This window comes from Tachypleus tridentatus, chromosome 7 (genome assembly GCF_004210375.1).
Source record: "Tachypleus tridentatus isolate NWPU-2018 chromosome 7, ASM421037v1, whole genome shotgun sequence".
Classification (NCBI taxonomy): domain Eukaryota; kingdom Metazoa; phylum Arthropoda; class Merostomata; order Xiphosura; family Limulidae; genus Tachypleus; species Tachypleus tridentatus.
The window spans coordinates 194,978,413-194,997,167 of NC_134831.1; the positions used below are offsets into that span (position 1 = coordinate 194,978,413).

At 36.2% G+C, this 18,755-nt stretch overlaps 1 pseudogene across 1 annotated transcript in view; it reads right to left on the reverse strand.

Moving 5' to 3' along the window:
* Nucleotides 1-1,524: 1,524 nt before the first annotated feature.
* LOC143257626 (glutamate receptor ionotropic, kainate 2-like) overlaps nucleotides 1,525-18,755 on the reverse strand; it is a 145,980-nt pseudogene continuing 128,749 nt past the window's right edge. The window contains exons 10-16 of the transcript XR_013031967.1: nucleotides 16,325-16,528; nucleotides 15,387-15,748; nucleotides 13,582-13,780; nucleotides 9,847-10,073; nucleotides 4,631-4,899; nucleotides 2,930-2,999; nucleotides 1,525-2,007 (exon numbers count right to left, since the gene is read on the reverse strand). The product of XR_013031967.1 is annotated as a glutamate receptor ionotropic, kainate 2-like (transcript). The remainder of the gene's footprint in view (nucleotides 2,008-2,929; nucleotides 3,000-4,630; nucleotides 4,900-9,846; nucleotides 10,074-13,581; nucleotides 13,781-15,386; nucleotides 15,749-16,324; nucleotides 16,529-18,755) is intronic.

Sequence of the window (18,755 nt, forward strand, 5' to 3'; positions counted from 1 at the left end):
ACTTCGTTTTTAAGTCTGATCTCAAGATCAGCTGAGCCCTAGAAAGAGCTTTAGAACCTGAGTTAAATATAATGATAAAAAACTCACTTCGTGTTAAGTGAATGACCCGTACCTGTTGAATGCGAATCATTCGTAATCGTGCACGTTTTCTAACGTCGAATCTTTGAACTACTTTAAAGGAATGTGGAGAACAAATGTAGCGTGTTTCGATTTTTCAAACTTAGAAAGAATCATTAAACTTCGTTGTACTGTTTCTTAACTGGTTAATAACGTGATATAAAATTTATTTTCAATAAATGTTAAGTATCATGAGATTTATTCATATTAATATTTTGTGTGCGTAGTTTGTGTAATAATTTAAAATCATGTTTTTAAACATATTACAAGCAGTTTAGTTACTTACCTATTGGTAAACATTTCAATTGGAAGTCACCACAGTAAGTACTCCGAAGTAGACCTAACATTTGTCCTCCCTCACCATAAGTTTCGTTAGCGAAAACTGGTGGGAAAGGTCAAGTTTTTGTACTGGTCTAGACTTTGCGTACATAATACGATGTGAAAACTTCATAATGTTAAAGTTAATTTATTAAATATCTTTAAAGCATCAGTAAGTTTAAAGTGTTCTTCTTTCTCACTTTCTAATCTGGTTTTTAACTTGTAATAACAGGTGTAGGTTGAAGCAGAAATAAGAACAAAATGCTGACGTTAGTGTTTACTGCAAGTTTGTTTGTAAGGAGTTGCTTATCAGCTGCCAGTACGTTGTAATGGTCTATATTACACGAATCCTACACTCAAACATTAAAAAAAGAGCTGTTTTAGTTCTGATGTAAGCTATAGATATTGGGGCTAGTTAGAAGCCAGTGCAACACTTTAGAAGACAATCACTCCATTAACACGATTAGATAAAAATAAAGGGTCATGATATTGAAATCTTTATCTTTGCCATAAATACAAAATACGAAGTCTGCGAGTCAATGAGATCGAAATATATGGGCCACAGAGGGTCTGCAGTTATTTATCTCAGAAATACACGTTACTACCAGAACTACTCCCTTTTCTACAGTGTCCGCTGTTATCCACCTGCCATTGTCATCTCTATAGATAACGGGTTTATAAAACAGAGGAACCAGATCTTATATTGCATTATTTCCGTGTTTGACGGGATGAGAATCACTTTTACTTGCTCGTAACTTTTAAATTAGTTCGAATTCAGATATCGTCAGAAATTCAAATATCTGTTCAAAATTTAAAAACAAAAGAATACCAGAAAGTTTTGTTCAGGAATCATCCCATCAAACATGTCTTCCTGACTAGCAGCGTAGGTGTTAAACATATTTCGTCTATAATACAAAATTAAGTTTTATTTTAGGAAAAACCTAACTGACTTGCGTGCGTCTACAGAGAATATTGTCAAATTATAAATAACTTATTCTACATTGTTTTCGTAAGATAACTTTAGCACTTTTTCTACTGTTCGCCAACAATTTATTTCACTTAGTACTATTATATAAACAAACACGCTGGTTAATATAACACAAAGTTTATTGGAAGTACTAATTCATAAAAAATTATGAACAAATGTCAAGATAAAAATACCTTTCACGCTGAATTAACCACTCAATTTCGTAATGGCATTTTGTGCTTCTAAAGTATAAAATAATGTTGTTACTTTAGAAAACCAAAAACTCTAATAACGTAGCATTATTGGCTTCTCGTAGAACGTTAGTATACAATCTTTTCTACACGTTTGTTTGATTGGATAAAATCATAAACGAATTTACGAGTGATAATACGTTTTAGAGAAAATATCCGCCACAGAGCACGTAATAACTATAGATCTAACATAAGTTATGGCCTCGTATTGACACTGGTGACAGTTCTTAATGAAGACAAGGTAATGCCGTCTGCTTGTGAGCCTTCGTCGGGTGTTTTCGGAGCTGGTCGGGAAGATCCTCGGCATGAGATTATTTGTCGTATTTCACGAAACATCTCCGTGCACAGGGAATCCTGGAATATGTGAAATTTGTGTTATCACAGAAAATATATTACCTTTACGGCTTGGCTGAGTTTTTGACAAACACCTTCGTAAAACTAATGGTCGCTGAAAAAAAAATCTTTTTTAGAGTTCTTCCTAGAAATTAATAATTCTAGCAGGTGTGAAACAAATTTGTAAGTTGTAACTGATAAAACATTTTACTTAATGAATTTAGTTGGTTACTACTGGAATTACAAATCCGTTCTAATATAAAAAATCAAAGGCGAGAAATATACGCAATGACGAAGCATTTTGTTTTAAATAGGGGAGAGGAGAAATGTTTTGAATTTTCGCGCAAAGCTACAAGAGGCTTATCTGCGCTAGCCTTTCCTAATTTAACTGTGTAAGGCTAGAGGGAAAGCAGCTAGTCATCACCGCCAACTCTTGAGCTACTTTTTTACCAACGAATAGTGGGAGTGATTGTACCATTATACGTCCCCATGGCTGAAAAGAGGCGAGCATGTTAGGTGTGACAAGGATTTGAACCAGCGACTCTCGGATTACCAATCCAGCTTCTTAACCCCCTGGTCATGCGGAGCCAGGACGAGGAGGAGAAAAGTTAAAAAGAACAGTTAAAGGGAATGATACAAGTTCAAATGGGAGGGTCAAATCTTTAATTTTCATTCACTAGACAAACACGTTAAAAACTAGGTTATAGTTAATTTCTTTTATCTTAGAACGTCACACCATAAAGTCACAACATCGAAATAGGAGCAACAGAGTCCCAAAGAAGGCGTTTTTCTCAAATGGATGTGGTAGATAACGCTTGGAAAAACTTTTTTGCTGAACATTTAATTATATGAATCAAAAATAAAAGTACTTGTACACATGAAATAATTGGTTTATAGTTTGTTTTTATTAATCTCAAAAATAATAGGAAAAAGTAATACTTACCTAAAAACATGTCGTGTGTCATGGATTTCTGGAATTCTGAGGCGTGTGAAATAGGACAAAACGATATTTGCTAGTAAAGTTATGCATGAAAAAGAACTTGCTTATTAACGTGTGGACGAAAGTTTGCATAACAACTTTTAGGCTTGATTGTAAAGAGAATCTAAGATATTTAATATATATACAGAGAACGTGATAATCAATTTCTAAGTACAATAGGAAAACTTTTACCACACAAAACATTTTCCTCATTATACAGTAATAAATAATTTCATTGGAATTTTCTTGTTTAAGATCTTACGAAAAATATGACATTTCTATAACTGGCGGACAATAATTATTGAGTATTTTTGAAAATTCAGTCAGACGTTACTACTGTTTCTATAAAAGAACTCCTTCGAATGAAATGTGATGTTTATTAAATATATCCATGTCAAATGATACTAAATTAGGCCCGAAAGACGTGTAAGGCCCATAGCGTCGAGTTCTGAATCTATATGTGCAATAACCTAAGTGTGAAGTAAAAATTATAATGAAAAAAATTGATAATTTAGATCTTTTGTTCACCATCTCTCATTTTAAAATGTATATGATTGATTTTGAAATACGATGTTCAAATTTAGGATGGTTTTGTAAAAGCCTGTTTTTAGGCCTAAAAACGATTCCATGAATATTCTGGAATTTAAGCTCCAATTGATTACGTTTAGATATTAATCACATGCAAAGTTATTCAGTTCTTCCGAAACTTTCAGTTCTACTCCTATGGTTACCGATATGATGATCTCTTTTCCTAAACGCAAAAAAAATAAAAAAAATAGAGATGTGAGGGAAATGTGTGATGACCATATCCATATTTTGAACGAATTTTCAACTGTTCGATAATGAAATGCTGCAACAGAGAGAGTTAGGACTAAAGGAGTATGCTAGATACTTTTCCATGGAAAGTATACTGTTACAGTGAAATTTAAAAAAAAATCGAATTTTATGGATAAGAAAGAAAACTGTCACCCACGAGTGATTGTAATGAAGCACAGATTACTAGAATTAAACAATAAACTAAAATTTGTCTTGACAAAGTGCTACAAGCCAATAACTTCTGTCACTCCTCAAAAATCTGTAGTTGATTCCCTCCAAGAAATGGAAGAAATGAGGGGAATCGAACAAATCTATTTAACATACTTGCGAGGTTCTGCGATGCAATTAATGGCGGACGTTTGATTGCTAAAACATGGTATTGGAAGCATACGTTAAACAGACAGTCAGTCGCAGATTGACTTCGCCGATTTTCGCAAGAGGTTGTTACAATGAAAGTAAATATACCATGGGCTAATTAATTCCAAGGGCAATAGTGTCGATTTTAGGAAAGGAGATTTATCCTCGGTAATCAGTAAGATTATACAGGCAGCAGGGAATGGGTTTCGAAGCCATAGAGAGTATTTTGTTAAATCACTGAATTCAAGGAAGGCCGAACTTTATTTTGGTCTGAAGTCTCGGAAATTTATTTATTTTTTGCTTAAATCACTTCTAACAAATTTTGTTCTTATAAAGTATGAAAAAATTGTTTGTGTGCAATTAGTTAAAAAAGAAAAACAATAAAGTTTTCTTTCATACATCGAAAACGTACAGATTATTTAGGGTTAGTGGGAATGGAAACAGGTGTTAGTGTTTACTGAACACATTGATTTAGCCTCAGTCTCTTCTTACCCGTTCTTCCCTAGTTATTTTCTGTGTTTTCCATATAAACTCCATAATAGCGATGATACAAGCAACACCAAGACCTGCAAGAAGCACTACAAAAACGCCTCCTACATTTGCCAAACCCATTTCGCTAGTAGACCCAGATCCTTTACTGCTTTCGTCTTTGCATTTGTCTCCTCCTTTCACTTTCCACCACTTTTCCTTTAGTATGTAAAGCACTCCTGCTTCCTGCAGATGCAGCACAGCACTAGAGAGGGCATTTCTGTAGGGTGAACCTGTAAACACGTGAACATATATCGACAAAACGTTTGAAAGTTCCCTTGAGTTCTTTACAAAACTAGCAGGACCATTTTACAGTACTTTAGGTAATTATCATCGTATTGTTAAAAATAGCTACAAATAGATCAGAAGCCATAAATAATGAATATATCTGAATTAACAATATATTTCAGCGCACTAAGATTTAAGTATCTATATAAATATAATAGTATTGTTTGTTGTATGCCCATGTAATTATTTCGCAGGGTGTGGATGGATTTTCACCAAAATTTGTATGTAGGTTAATTAGGTCCATGAGGAGATAACACAGAAAATTTTAGTTTTGAATGTTGCGATTTTTTATGAGCGTTTCTTAAACACTAATTTGTTCCCTGTTAATGGATGTTCACCAAATTTGATATGGACGTGCATTTGGTTATGGGGAGATATCAGGTTATCCCTTAAGTAATGTCTGATTTTAGGTTCAGAAAACGAGAAAGAATTTCAAATGCTTTTAAATGTTATTTAATCAATAATGTATGTTCCATTATTGTTAATTACTTCCTGCAAATGATTCACAAGCTTCTGGATGCCACTTCTATAACATTCTTGGGGTTTGGAGGAAGAAAATGTAGAGGAGGTAGTTTTGACATCTTCGTGTGTTCCAAGCTCTTTTCCATCAAGACAGTTCTACAAACTCCGGAATATATGATAATCAGATGGGGCAAGGTCTGGACAATAAGGAGGATGTGGAAATTTCCCAGTCTAGCTCTTCAATCTTTGCAGATGTGATCCTTGCTGTATGGGGCCGTGCATTATCCTGGTATAACACATCTTTATGACTGAACAAAGCAAGCCTCTTTTCTTTCAGTGCAACAGTCAAGCGCTCTAACTGTTGACAATAGAATCCTGATGTAATCATTACATTGAGTGGCAGCAACTCAAAGTGGATTCCACTAACAATATCCCACCAAACACTCAACAAGACTTTGCTAAGGAGTAGGTCCATTTCGAGCTGTGCTTCAGCCAGTTTACTTGCAATGAGCCATTGTCTGCAGCGCTTAACATTTTTATAAAATACTAACCTGTCCAAGAAAGGTGAGTTACGTTCACGAGAGTGCAGAGAAGTGCAAATGTTCACTCTTGCTCTAAGAGTGGCTTCTGTTAAATCATGGGGGACCAATTTTCCAAGTTTTGATACCTTTCAAGCTGTTGCAGATGACGGTGAACTGCTGGATGGGCTGAGTTAAGCTTCTGTGCTAGTTCTTCAACTGTTATAACACAATCTGCAGCAAGTCATCATTGAACTCAACATCACTTAAGATGTAGTCACCTGATGGGAACTTCTGAAACCCCCTTCGGCATTTTATTTTATTAAGAGATCCACACAAGAAACATCTCGGATGTTTCGTGTAGTTTTTGCTGTACTATTGCCTTTTTTAAACTCATAAAGAATTATATGCCTAATGTGCTCCTCTGACACATCCATTTTCACAAGGGTTTATTCCATTAATGATCTGAAAAAGTAAAGTTGGGTTAGTTTCTTTTATTTGTCTGAACATTTTTATACACGTCCTATTACATATTTTAGTCATTAAAGCTTTCTACAAAGACAGAAATGATAATGCACTTTCTGTGTTAAATTTTCGGACATTACTTGTGGGATGACCCGATACCAACAAATGTTCAGTTTTGCATTTCGCGGCTTTTATAGGCGTTTTTGTACTTTTTACCACTACTTTGTCCCTTGTTGATGACCATTTGGTATGAAAATTTGTTTGGTATATGCGGAGATGCATACAAACTTGCGGTTTCAGGTTTTGCGTTTCGCAGTTTCTATGGGCGTTTCTTACAACTATATATAAGGGAAGCAACTTTTCATTTCCTAAGATAACCTTTTACTAATCACGTTATTTCTATAAAGAGGACAGATAGTCCAACTAGTACCGTAAAAATACTTATCGTCAGACGTTATTATTAAGCCTACAACATTTTTAAATATTACATTCCGTGTGTGTGTTGTATCTCAGCCGGCTTAAAGTGCACTTTATTGAGCGAAACGCGTTGTCGACAATGGGTGTGACGAATATCGTGTGGTTGAAATATTATTATTATACACTCTTCTAATTCTTGAAAATCCCTAAGATTTTACGTAGTGTTTTAAAATGTAATAGGTTTAATACTAATGCGTTATGATAAATATAATAGTAAATACTCTTTTTCAGTTTATAAAAGGCATACACAGCACAAAAATACATTTTAATATTTTGTGCTTTATTTCTTAATAATGCTCAACAGAATGTTCATAAATAAATCAAGATACAAACTTAACGCATCAAAGTCCACATAATCAAAATTATTTTTAAATAAGAAGTGATTGTGCTAAAAAATATTTATTTTCTTTAATAAAGGAGTTAGGAATACTAATTTGTAGTAAACACTTGAATGGTTTTTAGCAAATTTTGAGCTTAATTTGCGAAATGAATAATCAGTAAGTGCATTAAAATATTTAACTTAATAACGCAAACGGTTTCAAATGACTTAACAGAAAGTGAAATTTAAAAAACGTATTAGGAATGTAAGATTAGAGTAATTTGTACACCACAATGAACTTGTATTTATGCGATTTAAATCATATAATCTTAGTTTTAACAAGGCTAAGAAGTACACAGTTTTGTTTAAACCAGTGGTTCTTAACCTGGGTTCAATCGAACCCCAGGGGTTCGGTGAGTCAATTTCAGGGGTTCGGCGGAGGTCAAGACACGCACACTGTGTGTGTGTCCGTTCCGTTCACCCCACTCGTATGATTCCTGACATCATGCTCCACTCGTCCATCATTGGCTGCGACTGATCACGTCACATCTCTTGGCCTTAATATCTGTGCTGCAGGGAACTTCGTGCGCTTAGCAGTCGACCTGTAAATGTAGTAATCGTGCGCCATTTGTGATTTTTTCCTGATCTTTCAATCTCTTCATACTAACCATGTCGAGCAAAAACAGAGAGTGGTCGGACGAATACGTACAATATGGATTAACGTGTATAACGGAACATGATGGGAGTCAGCGTCCTCAATGCATGATTTGCAATGCCAAGTTGAACAATTCCAGTCTAGCACTGGCAAAACTAAGAGAACACTCTCTAAAGCTGCATGGAGATGGGAAATACAAGAACACAACGCTTGCTGAATTCAAGGTAAAGAGAGCCAGGTTCGATGAAAAGGCTACTTTGCCTGTTCTCGGCTTTGTACCCATCGACAAACCGATCCTCACAGCATCGCGAAGTTGCGTACTTGATCGCAAAGCAGGGCAAACCACACACCATTGGTGAAGCACTCGTAAAACCAGCTGCGTTGAAGATGGCGAATATCATGTTGGGAAAAGCTTCTGAAAATAAGTTATCCCAAATTCCTCTTTCAAATGAGAATAGATGACATGAGCGATGACATCTTGGCTCAAGTAATTACAGATCTGATTTCAAGCCCAGCATAATTCAGCCTTCAACTCGACGAGACCACCGACGTTTCCAATCTAAGCCACTTTGTTGTATTCGTGCGCTATGTGAAGAACGACGAGATAAAAGAACATTTTTTATTTTGTAAGCGTCTTACAACAACAACAAGTAAGACGTGAAGAAACTTGTGGATGACTTCTTCAGAGACAACGATCTTTCGTGGGATATGGTTTCTGCAGTTTGTTCGGACGGAGCTCCAATCATGCGGAGACGAAACTCTGGTTTTGGTGCGCTGGTGAAAGCCGATGCACCACACATCATTGTAACGCATTGTGGAATGTGTGAACTTTGTGCAAAATAGTGCCCTGAAGCACCGCATCTTCAAAGAGCTGTGTAATGAAATGGGCTCTGAATTCGAGGTACTTCTGTACCATTCTAACGTTCGGTAGTTATCCCGGGGAAAGATGCTGAATCGTGTTTTTGCCATGCGTGTGGAATTAGCCCTGTTTTTGCGAGAGCACCAACATTGTCATGCAGATTGCTTCGAAAAATCTCAGTTCATTCTCATTTTGGCGTACATGGCCGATATCTTCAATGCTCTCAATCATCTCAATCAACAGATGCAGGGCGGTGGAGTCAACATCACCGAAGCAGAAGAAAACCTGAAGGCTTTTCAAAAAAAGCTACCGTTATGGAAACAATGAACAGAAAATGATAACTTCGCAAACCTTTCCCTGTTGGACGACTGTGTAAGTAAGATCGACGATGTGTCTGAAATCGGAGACATTTCTGTACCCGGGGAACTGAAGCAAGCAATTGCCATGCACTTAGATGGCTAAGCAAAAAACTTAGCTCGCAAAGTCTCTCCACGGATACTTCCCCACCAGAGAGTCATATCCAGCATGGGTGAGACAGCCGTTCACGTTTAGTTTTGCGACAGCAGATGTCAATGATGAATACCTCGAGCAGAGCCAGGTTCAACAGAAAATTTTCAGAACAACAACGCTCTCAATGGTTTGGTGTCACCAAATCGTAGCGTACCCTCTTATTGCTAAGAAAGCCCTTGAGATACTCATGCCGTTTGTTACAACGTATCTTTGAGAGCAATCCTTTTTGAGGATGGTAGACATAAAAACGAAGAAAAGGAACAGACTTTGTTGCGAAAATGATATGAGAGTGGCACTTGCCAAGGTGAAGCCGCGCATTTCTGAACTTGTCTCTGAAAGGCAACAGCAAAAGTCACATTAATTTGCAGTAAATATTCACTGAGTTATGTTTTTGTTTTTGTGTGAAATTCATGTTTTGTTCTTTGAACACAGTGATATTGTATGCAACTGATGCATGGTTCATTTTGTGCACTAATAAAATATCTATTTATGTTTTGAATTTGAAAAAAATCATATTTTATTTTTCCAATTACGAAGGGTTCAGTGAATGCAAGTACGAAACTTCCGGAGTTCAGTACCTTCAACAATGTTAAGAATAACTGAATTAAATAAATATACAATACCCACCAGGTGGCGTAGCAATGCCGTATCCTTTTTTGATCCAGTAGTCCACCGATCTGCATTAACTCGCAGTTTCTCTCGGTCCGGTATTCGATTGACGTAGATTCCATTAAATAGGCGTAGTTTCCTTTAAGAACGCGTTCCATACCTTTCTCGTTGGACTCGGCAAACACAGTGGGACGGGAAGATTCCATTACTGCCCACATCCGCTTGTACGTCGGGATTGTAGATGACTGGACAGGAAAAACAAAATTATATTGGTTTTTAATCTCAAAATATATCAACGACGTGAGTTATTTAAAACACTTTGTAAACTATTCACGCTTAAATTGCTCGCAAATTTCTTGCAAACCGCTAAAACTTGCATTTAGAATGTTGCAGACAGTTTAGAGATAGTCGTGTTATGATATATTTTATATTTTTCTTCAATATATTCGATAATGAATAAATAGGTACTCTTGTAATAAAATTAAAAGGCAAAGTTTATGACTTTTTAAGGACGTGCAACTGTTTGCGTTTTTGTGCGCAGGAAACTACATCTCTGCTATACATGATTTTGTTGGTTACATGGTTCCTGATAACACACGAATCACACAAAAAAATGTAGACAAAAATACATTCAATATCAGAGATAATTTATGTAATTACTGCTGGTACCTCCCTTCTATTTTCCATCAAAAATGAATTATTTTCACACAACTATGTTGACCAATTCTTTAAAACGAGTACAAGCAAAAACAAAAACATTACTCAGTATGCAGATCTCATTGACAAAGAGCTGTATAAAAACAAGTGCTAATAAAGATACACACACATTCTTTATCCATTTTTGTATCTAATTTTCTAAGCGAAATTCTAGATTTTTTCAGACCTGCACATGTACGACGCACCGATATTTCAACTTGATCGTGAACAATAAGTGTTGCACATTAAACCTATAAAGAAATATCTGAATTAGAAACAACACTAATAGAAAAAGATAATTTTCTAATCAACTATTATGTATTTGATCAAAACTGGTGAACCACTTGACTAATTTTTTACCAAAACTGGAAGGTATTTTTAGGGTATCCCGGGAAGTGGTTGGAGGGTCGGTATTTGAAATATATCTCATCTTCGTGTTTTGAAAAGATATGTCAGCTAGTATAGTAACGACTGACTTAGTCCTTTTGTAAAAAATTGAGAAACAAACAAAAACCTATCTCTGAAAAACCATCCTATTATTGAAGATGGGCTAGTTAACAACTTGGTATGCAGGCACATATCTAGTATTTCTTACCTTCTTAAGTTATAAAGGTAAACATTTCAAATTCACCACGTTTTTACTCATACGTACAGTTTGTACAGTTTTAACAATAGAACGTTGGCCAAAGAATGCGGCTAAGTTCCTTTACCCCTAGATACCTAATGTTTGGGTCATTGCCACAAGGTGTCACGTCTGCTTTCTCGTAGTAGATACTGCTATAAAGTAGAACACACTATACAGAGATGGACAGCAATCTTTCTCATTGGTGGGTTAGATGATATCTAGAGGTTATAATTTCCCTTGTTTTTCTATTAGAATTATCAGTGACGTGAGAAGAAGGATGGCATTACAGACCTCGTAAATAATACCATATAATACCAGGCTCTCTTAGCCTGTAAAATTTATTGTCAATAAGCTAGGCAGAAGCTTTAAAAGTCATTTTACAACACATGAAGGCTCTTTTTCTGTAAAGTTTATCATTCACTTCAAAGTCTAACAAAAAAAATTCAATTTACTCCAATAATATAATTCCTGGTCGAACCCCTAGTTATCTGCAGGGATTCACTGTTACGGCGTACACCCGGATCCAAATTGACGATTCATGGTCGTGGCATGATTAATACAGAGTCTGCATGTGTGTACAGGTTCTGAGATAATAAACATTGGTAGCATTATTTTACTCGACTTTCAAAGGTTCGTGGCCAACTTTGTTGGTTCAAAACTATAGGAGTGTGCGGAAGATATATCGCATTTTCTAATATCAGAAATATCTGGTTCGATTTTGAGCCACATAGTGGCACAGCGATATGTCTGCAGATTCACATTGCTAGAATTCGGGTTTCGATACCTGTAGTGAGCAGATCACAGAGAGCCCAGTGTGTAGTTTTGTGCTTAATTCCAAGAATCAGCAATCAATCGATTTTAATTTTTATGATGGCATTCAATCTTATGAAATGTTACAAACTGTTGGGGAGAAGAAACACTCGCTTCCTGTCTTTAACAAATAACGCTACACGTTTAAACAATTAGTTCTTATTTTTTACATTTAAGTTTCAATAATGAATTTATTTTGTTTTTATCTAGTTCACGAACGTACTGATTTTAAATAAATTCATATAAACTATAATTTGTACTTTAAAAAAATAGTAAAGCCATACATTTCGTTGAAGTAGATAAAACACTAATAATGATGACGTTTATAGTGATTTAATCAAATACTCCAAACAATGTCAGAATAAAACATAACGTTTCGGGAAAACACGGAACCCATACTTGTTCATCTGTTGTTTCATCCTCTAAATTAAATTAAAATAATTTTAAAAACTTTTAAAGCCAGTCCTCATTATTCACATACTCATAAAGACGTAATATCAAGTTTTACATGCCATTACACAAATACTATATATCGGCTGTAGTTGTCCCGTATCAGGCTGATTGACACATTGAAAATCGTTTTAATACTGTACAACGTATACTTAACTCTGAAGAAAGCATATCAACTCTTTTAACGAAAAAGAAAATCGATGAGAGCAAATACCCAAACTGTCTTTGGAGGTTTTTTTTTTTTTTTTTGTAAATGGGTGTGTTTTGGATTTCGCGCAAAACTAAACATTCCTAATCTAGCAGTGACAGGCTAGAAAGAAAGAAGCTAGTCAACACTACCCCCCGTAGACTCTTGAACCACATTCTTAGCAACTAAACGGCTGAAAAGACAAACATCTTCTGTAACGGGGAGCCTTACCCGCGCTTGGTTTGTTTTGAATTTCGCGCAAAGCTACTCGAGGGCTATCTGCGCTAGCTGTTCCTAATTAAGCAGTGAAAGACTAGAGGGAAGGCAGCTAGTCAACACCACCTACTGCCAACTCTTGGGCAACAGTTTTAGCAACGAATAGTGGAATTTGCCCTTCACGGCTGAAAGGACGAGCACGTTTGATGACAGGAAGCCTCGCTAGCGAGCGACGAATAGTGTGATTGATCGTCCACACGGTTGAAAGGGAGACCATGTTTGATGTGACGGGGATTCGAACCCGCGGCCCCCAGATTACGAGTCGAGTGCCTTAACCACCTGGCCATGCCGGGTCTAAATATTTTATTCTATCAAAACTGTTGAATTACATAAAAGTGTCTCGCACTTGCGCTAAATTCAAAGAAACATTGTATGACTAATGACAGTAGCAAATTTTTGGTTCTTCAGCGAAAAAAATAGCAGTTTAACTTGAATTCAAGTTATATGGATTATTAAGAGAAAAAGGCCCGTTTCAAAACTTAATTTTTTGTTTAGAAAAACAAACAAAAACTGTTGTTCAATCTAAAATATTTACTCATCTCAGTAGCCAAAAGAAAACTGAATATTTCTGAATAGTTCCCAGAAAAAAAAAAAAAGTAAACCTAATCAATTTCATTTTAGTGTCTTCGATTTAAAGATAGTTTAATATCAACTTTCACGCTCTCTACGACTATGTATTATATACGCTGATTTTGATGATTAAACTAACCTGGAAAAAAGATTTTGTGGATCCGGACTTCAAAGATCCATATTGGATTTTCGTCTGCTTGGCAAGGTCTTCAGCGCTCTCTATCGGAGAGGTCATTCTCGAAGCAGTCAAGAAAGCCGCTAAGTTAGCAGTGTACGAAGAAATCATGATCAGAGTAAAAAACCACCAAATTCCCGCTAGAAGGCGAGTTGACATGGCTCTAACAAAAGATTTGTAGCCCAATCATATTTTACAGGAATCACTGTATATTATTCAACTGATAAATATTACTCTCACAAGTTATTTTTAATCTGAGCACATTGTGTATGAAAATAAGTTATAATGATTTACTTCATCTCCTGTAGATTTCGTTTTAAATATTTGACTGAAATATCCAATGGAAATGTATTGCAGAGGGTAAACTGAACATGGACGGTAAAGGAAACGCAAACAAAATAACATGCAAAGCAAGCCTTTATTCAAAACTATTTCAAAACCATACCTAAATTGATCGGCCTTGAGCTGCTTACATGAGGGGCAAAACCAAGAACAATTTAAACTCAAGTCTGATATACAGTAATCAAAATGTATAAGTTATATACCATCCCGTATAAGGTCGATATAAGAGAAAAGTGATACAACCTTTACTTAAGTAACAAGTTTAAAACGTTTGCTGTTGCCATACCTTTATTTAAGTAAAAGATTTAGCACTCGTTTACGATATTTCAACATTCAGTTAACAAGTATGTCACAGCTACTCTCTGAATACGTCCACCCGAAGAAATATATGCTCTAAAGTACTCATGGAAGAATGAAATGTATAGCTGCTCCAGTTATTACAATATAATACAATCTATTTTTATAATTTTTGTTTCTTCGAATAGCGAACCTGTTTATGCCAATTGGTTGAGAATACCAAACTTTTAAGATTTGTTTGTCTGCTAGACGCATACATATAACTTCTTTGACGATAGACGACTTTATTAGATACAACAATTAGAACAGAAAACCATAAGTGAACAAAGCAACGATGACAATGTTTGAAACTCTAGTTCGAACTCTTGTTAAGGCCTATCAGCCTTTGACATAATTAATTTAACTAAGTAAAAAAGTTGAAGTGGAAGCTGTGTTACATGCATAATAAAAATAAGCGAAATGTTACACGAGGACAATGAAATGTTCGATTTCTAAAATTTCGATTATCTTGAAATTTTGTTAGGAACTACATGGCATGGGAGTTTGTGTATACTTACGAACAAAGCTGAACAACGTGCAATCTGTGCTGTTATAATCGCGGGTATCGGAATCCAGTTTTTAACGTAAAGTCCACAGGCATGCCGCTGAGCCATTAGGGGCAGAAAGAAGGAAAATTATGACTAATTCCAAAACAGAAAGTTGTTTCTTGAAGTCAGAATTGCGTGTTTTTTTTTACTAATTAGCAACACCATTAAATAATTTGGATTTCCGTTCTTAATTCTCATTCATTAGAAATGTGCAGAGAAAATAGACTGGTATTTAACGTTAGTCACATTAGCTACTAGGCTTCGGGCACGTTGTTTTAAAGAATATAATGGGAGAGGTAACAAATACACGTTATTGTGTGGTGACAAAAAATCCTCAATATAACAATAGTTAAAAGGTGACACAATTTTTAAACTACATCAACTTATAGCGTGAACTTTACGAGACAGGGATGAGACTGCTTACTTAGGGACTATGTTAGAGTCCTGCTGCATCACAGACCCAACTCTTGAAACAAATATTGTCATTCAAGTCACTTACGATCTTGAATTCGAAAGAAGGATGACGTTACAATGGTTACGTACTTAGGAGCTATATCCGAACCCTGTTGCATCAAGGAACCAATCGTGAACCAGAAGCTGTTACTCAGGTTAAACTGGTTCTCCAGTACATCATTTTCGGGGTCACAGGGGTGAGGGTTGTCCCATTCGTAAGGGCTCAGCCGGGCAAGGATGAAGAGCATTAGACTGACCCCAAGATAGGACGTGACCATGTAAATCCATACGTCAAGAGACAATGGTGCCAGAAACTGGAAGAGCTTCGGAACCTTGATGGTTGGTTTCTTGAACAGGATACTGATCCCCAAGTTCATGAAGGGCATCGTGAAATCGACGGCCTCTTCTCGTTCGTAGGTCATAGTGAGATCAGCAATGGCAATGTCAGCTTCCTGTAAAGATAAATAAAACCAGTGTTCACAGTGCCATCTATAGAGTTTTCATGGAGTGATTACATGTAAGACTAATCTTCATTAGCTATGTTCCTCATTGGTTCAAAGCCTAATAAGGAAACCCTGGAAGCCAATAGATATTATCCTCAGAATTTCTTGCATCAAAGAACAAAATGCGTCATATCCCAAGATTAAGAGGTTCTTTTCTTTGTAAGGTGAAAGGGAATTTTAAGGTCCAGGTAAGTTACATCTGAATCCTGAACAATTTAAGTTATAATTAACTTCCTTTCTAAAGGCAATTCGAGTGATTTATCCCTTGCTTGGTATATCAGCAGCCACATCAGTGACTTACCTAGCCTATCAGCAGATAGATCAGTGACTTAGACGGTCTATTAGTTCCAGAAACAGTGACTTACTTGGTTTACCAGCTCCAGAATCAGTGATTTACACGGTTAAACCGCAAACAGATTAGTGACTTATCCTGCTAACCCATTCCACGATAAGTGACTTATTAACTCTACCAGCTCCCGGATCAGTGACTTACCCGATATATCAGTTCCAGGATCAGTGACTTACCCTGTCTATCAGCTCCCGAATCATACCGTTCCACTCGCCTCTCTCGTTTTTCGAACCGTGAGACTTGTCTTTTACAAGTTGGATGGTGTATTTGAATTCGAGGACTTTGGACAATTCATGGATTAGGTCAATGCAATAGCCTTCGAACTTATCATTTCCTTCCAACATATCAGCGTTCTCTTTAATCATGGTGTATGGATGATTCTGGCCAAAACACAAGGAGGAAGGAATTAGAAGATATTTTTATTTTTACTTAGAGTCACACTTTCCTTCCTACCTTTTTCAATTAATACACGAAAAGTATTTGTTTATTTGGTTTAGAATGTTAGGAATGTATAACAAAATTTTTGCAAACAAACACAAGATAGATGCATCTTAAAACTGATGGTTTAATTTGTTTGTTTGTTTTGGAATTTCGCACAAAGCTACTCGAGGGCTATCTGTGCTAGCCGTCCCTAATTTAGCAGTGTAAGACTAGAGGGAAGGCAGCTAGTCATCACCACCCACCGCCAACTCTTGGGCTACTCTTTCACCAACAAATAGTGGGATTGACCGTCACATTATACACCCCCACGGCTGGGAGGGCGAGCATGTTTAGCGCGACGCGGGCGCGAACCCGCGACCCTCGGATCACGAGTCGCACGCCTTACGCGTTTGGCCATGCCAGGCCTAATGGTTTGATATGTACTTGAATACTATAACCAACTAGGTGTGTAAATAACTTCACATAGTTCAATTTTGAACTTTTTGTTAGCTAGTTTTGAATTTCGCCTAAAGCTGTACGAGGGCTATCTGCACTAGCCGTCGCTAATTGAACAGTGAAAGACTAGAGGGAAAGCAGCTAATCATCACCATCCACCGCCAACTCTTAAGCTATTTCTTTATCAACTAATAATGGGATTGACTGTAACTTTATAACGCCCGCAGGGCTGAAAGAGAGAGCATGTTTGGTGAGATGGGGGGATTTAAATTCGCGACCTTCAGACTGTGAATCAAACGCCCTAACCACCTGACTATGTGGGGTTAGGACGTTTCATCAGCAACAGAAACACTACAAAAGTGTAAATGAAAATGCAGAAGTCGAAAGAACGATTGAGAACATTACATTACAACCACCAATCTTACTTGTCCTCTATAGTAAGGGGCCAATTCACAATTTTCGCTTTCATGAAATCCACACCCTTTCAAAGACATCTAAAAATGGGGATTTTTTTAAAGGTGGTGTCGGACAAATACTTACAAGAACAAAAGAAATCAGTTTAAGTCCATAACGTTTTACAAAATTGTTGCTATAAAATTTTGGCAAGTTATTTATTATTGGCAAATGACGTCATTTTAACATTAAAAAAATCTTTAAGACTTGTACAGTTCCTTCCAAAACACTTTCTACATATACGTGAAAGTAACAACATTTGTGAATGACACGTTAATTATAGGAAAATAAAATGAGGTGGTAATTACACCTTAGTTCTGGGCACTGTAACATTTGAAAGACACTGCAATTAAAGATGGTAGTGATAAAAGTATTTGGTTAAAAAAGGGGTGCTGTATTAAATATTGATTAAAAATACAGTTTCTATTCTAGAGAATGACATGATAAATGCTCAAAAAATCGCTTGATTTGTATTTTTGAATAAGTTTCTAATTAAGAAAACTAAAACTGGACATTAGACGTCACAGTTAGTTTCGAAAAGTTTCTTTCCCTAAAGTATAATTTGACTACAGTCGTTCGGGCTTGTTAAAGGCGTTATTTTTCGTTAATATTTGTATTTAGGTTTTGCCATTTGGATATATAGATAACACTTTATATTGACTCTTATTTAATTATAAAAAAATTCGAAAGAAGCCTTTCCCAAGGAATTTGTAAATTTTAATTTCAGTTTTAATCAGTTTGTAAAGAAAATATTAAACTCGAATATTTGTAGCAATAAGCAGATATAAATTTTTACTTTCCTGTTGCTTATTAAAAATAACCATAGATTAGAGAAACTAAAATCAGAATTTTTTTGTATTATTCGGTAACCCTTATTCCTTCCTAAAACAAAGCGCGCTCTGTTAAACCGCAGTACTGTTCTTTCGATTGTTTTGTTTGTTTCTTGAATTTCGTGCAAAACTACATGGGGGCTATCTGCATTAGCCGTTCCTAATTTAGCAGTGTAAGACTAGGGGGAAGGCCGTCATTTCTACTCACTACCAACTCTTGGACTACTATTTTTACCAACGAACAGTCGGATTGACCGTACATTATAATGACCCCACGGGTTATGACGGGGATTCGAACCCACTACTCTCAGTTTAAGAGTCAAGCGCCCTAACCACATGCCAGGCCTCTTATTTCGTAAAACAATTTTTTTGCTTATTTAAAGATGAGCACTAAGCTACACAATAGACTATCTATGGTCTGCCCACAACGGGTATCGTAACCCGGTTC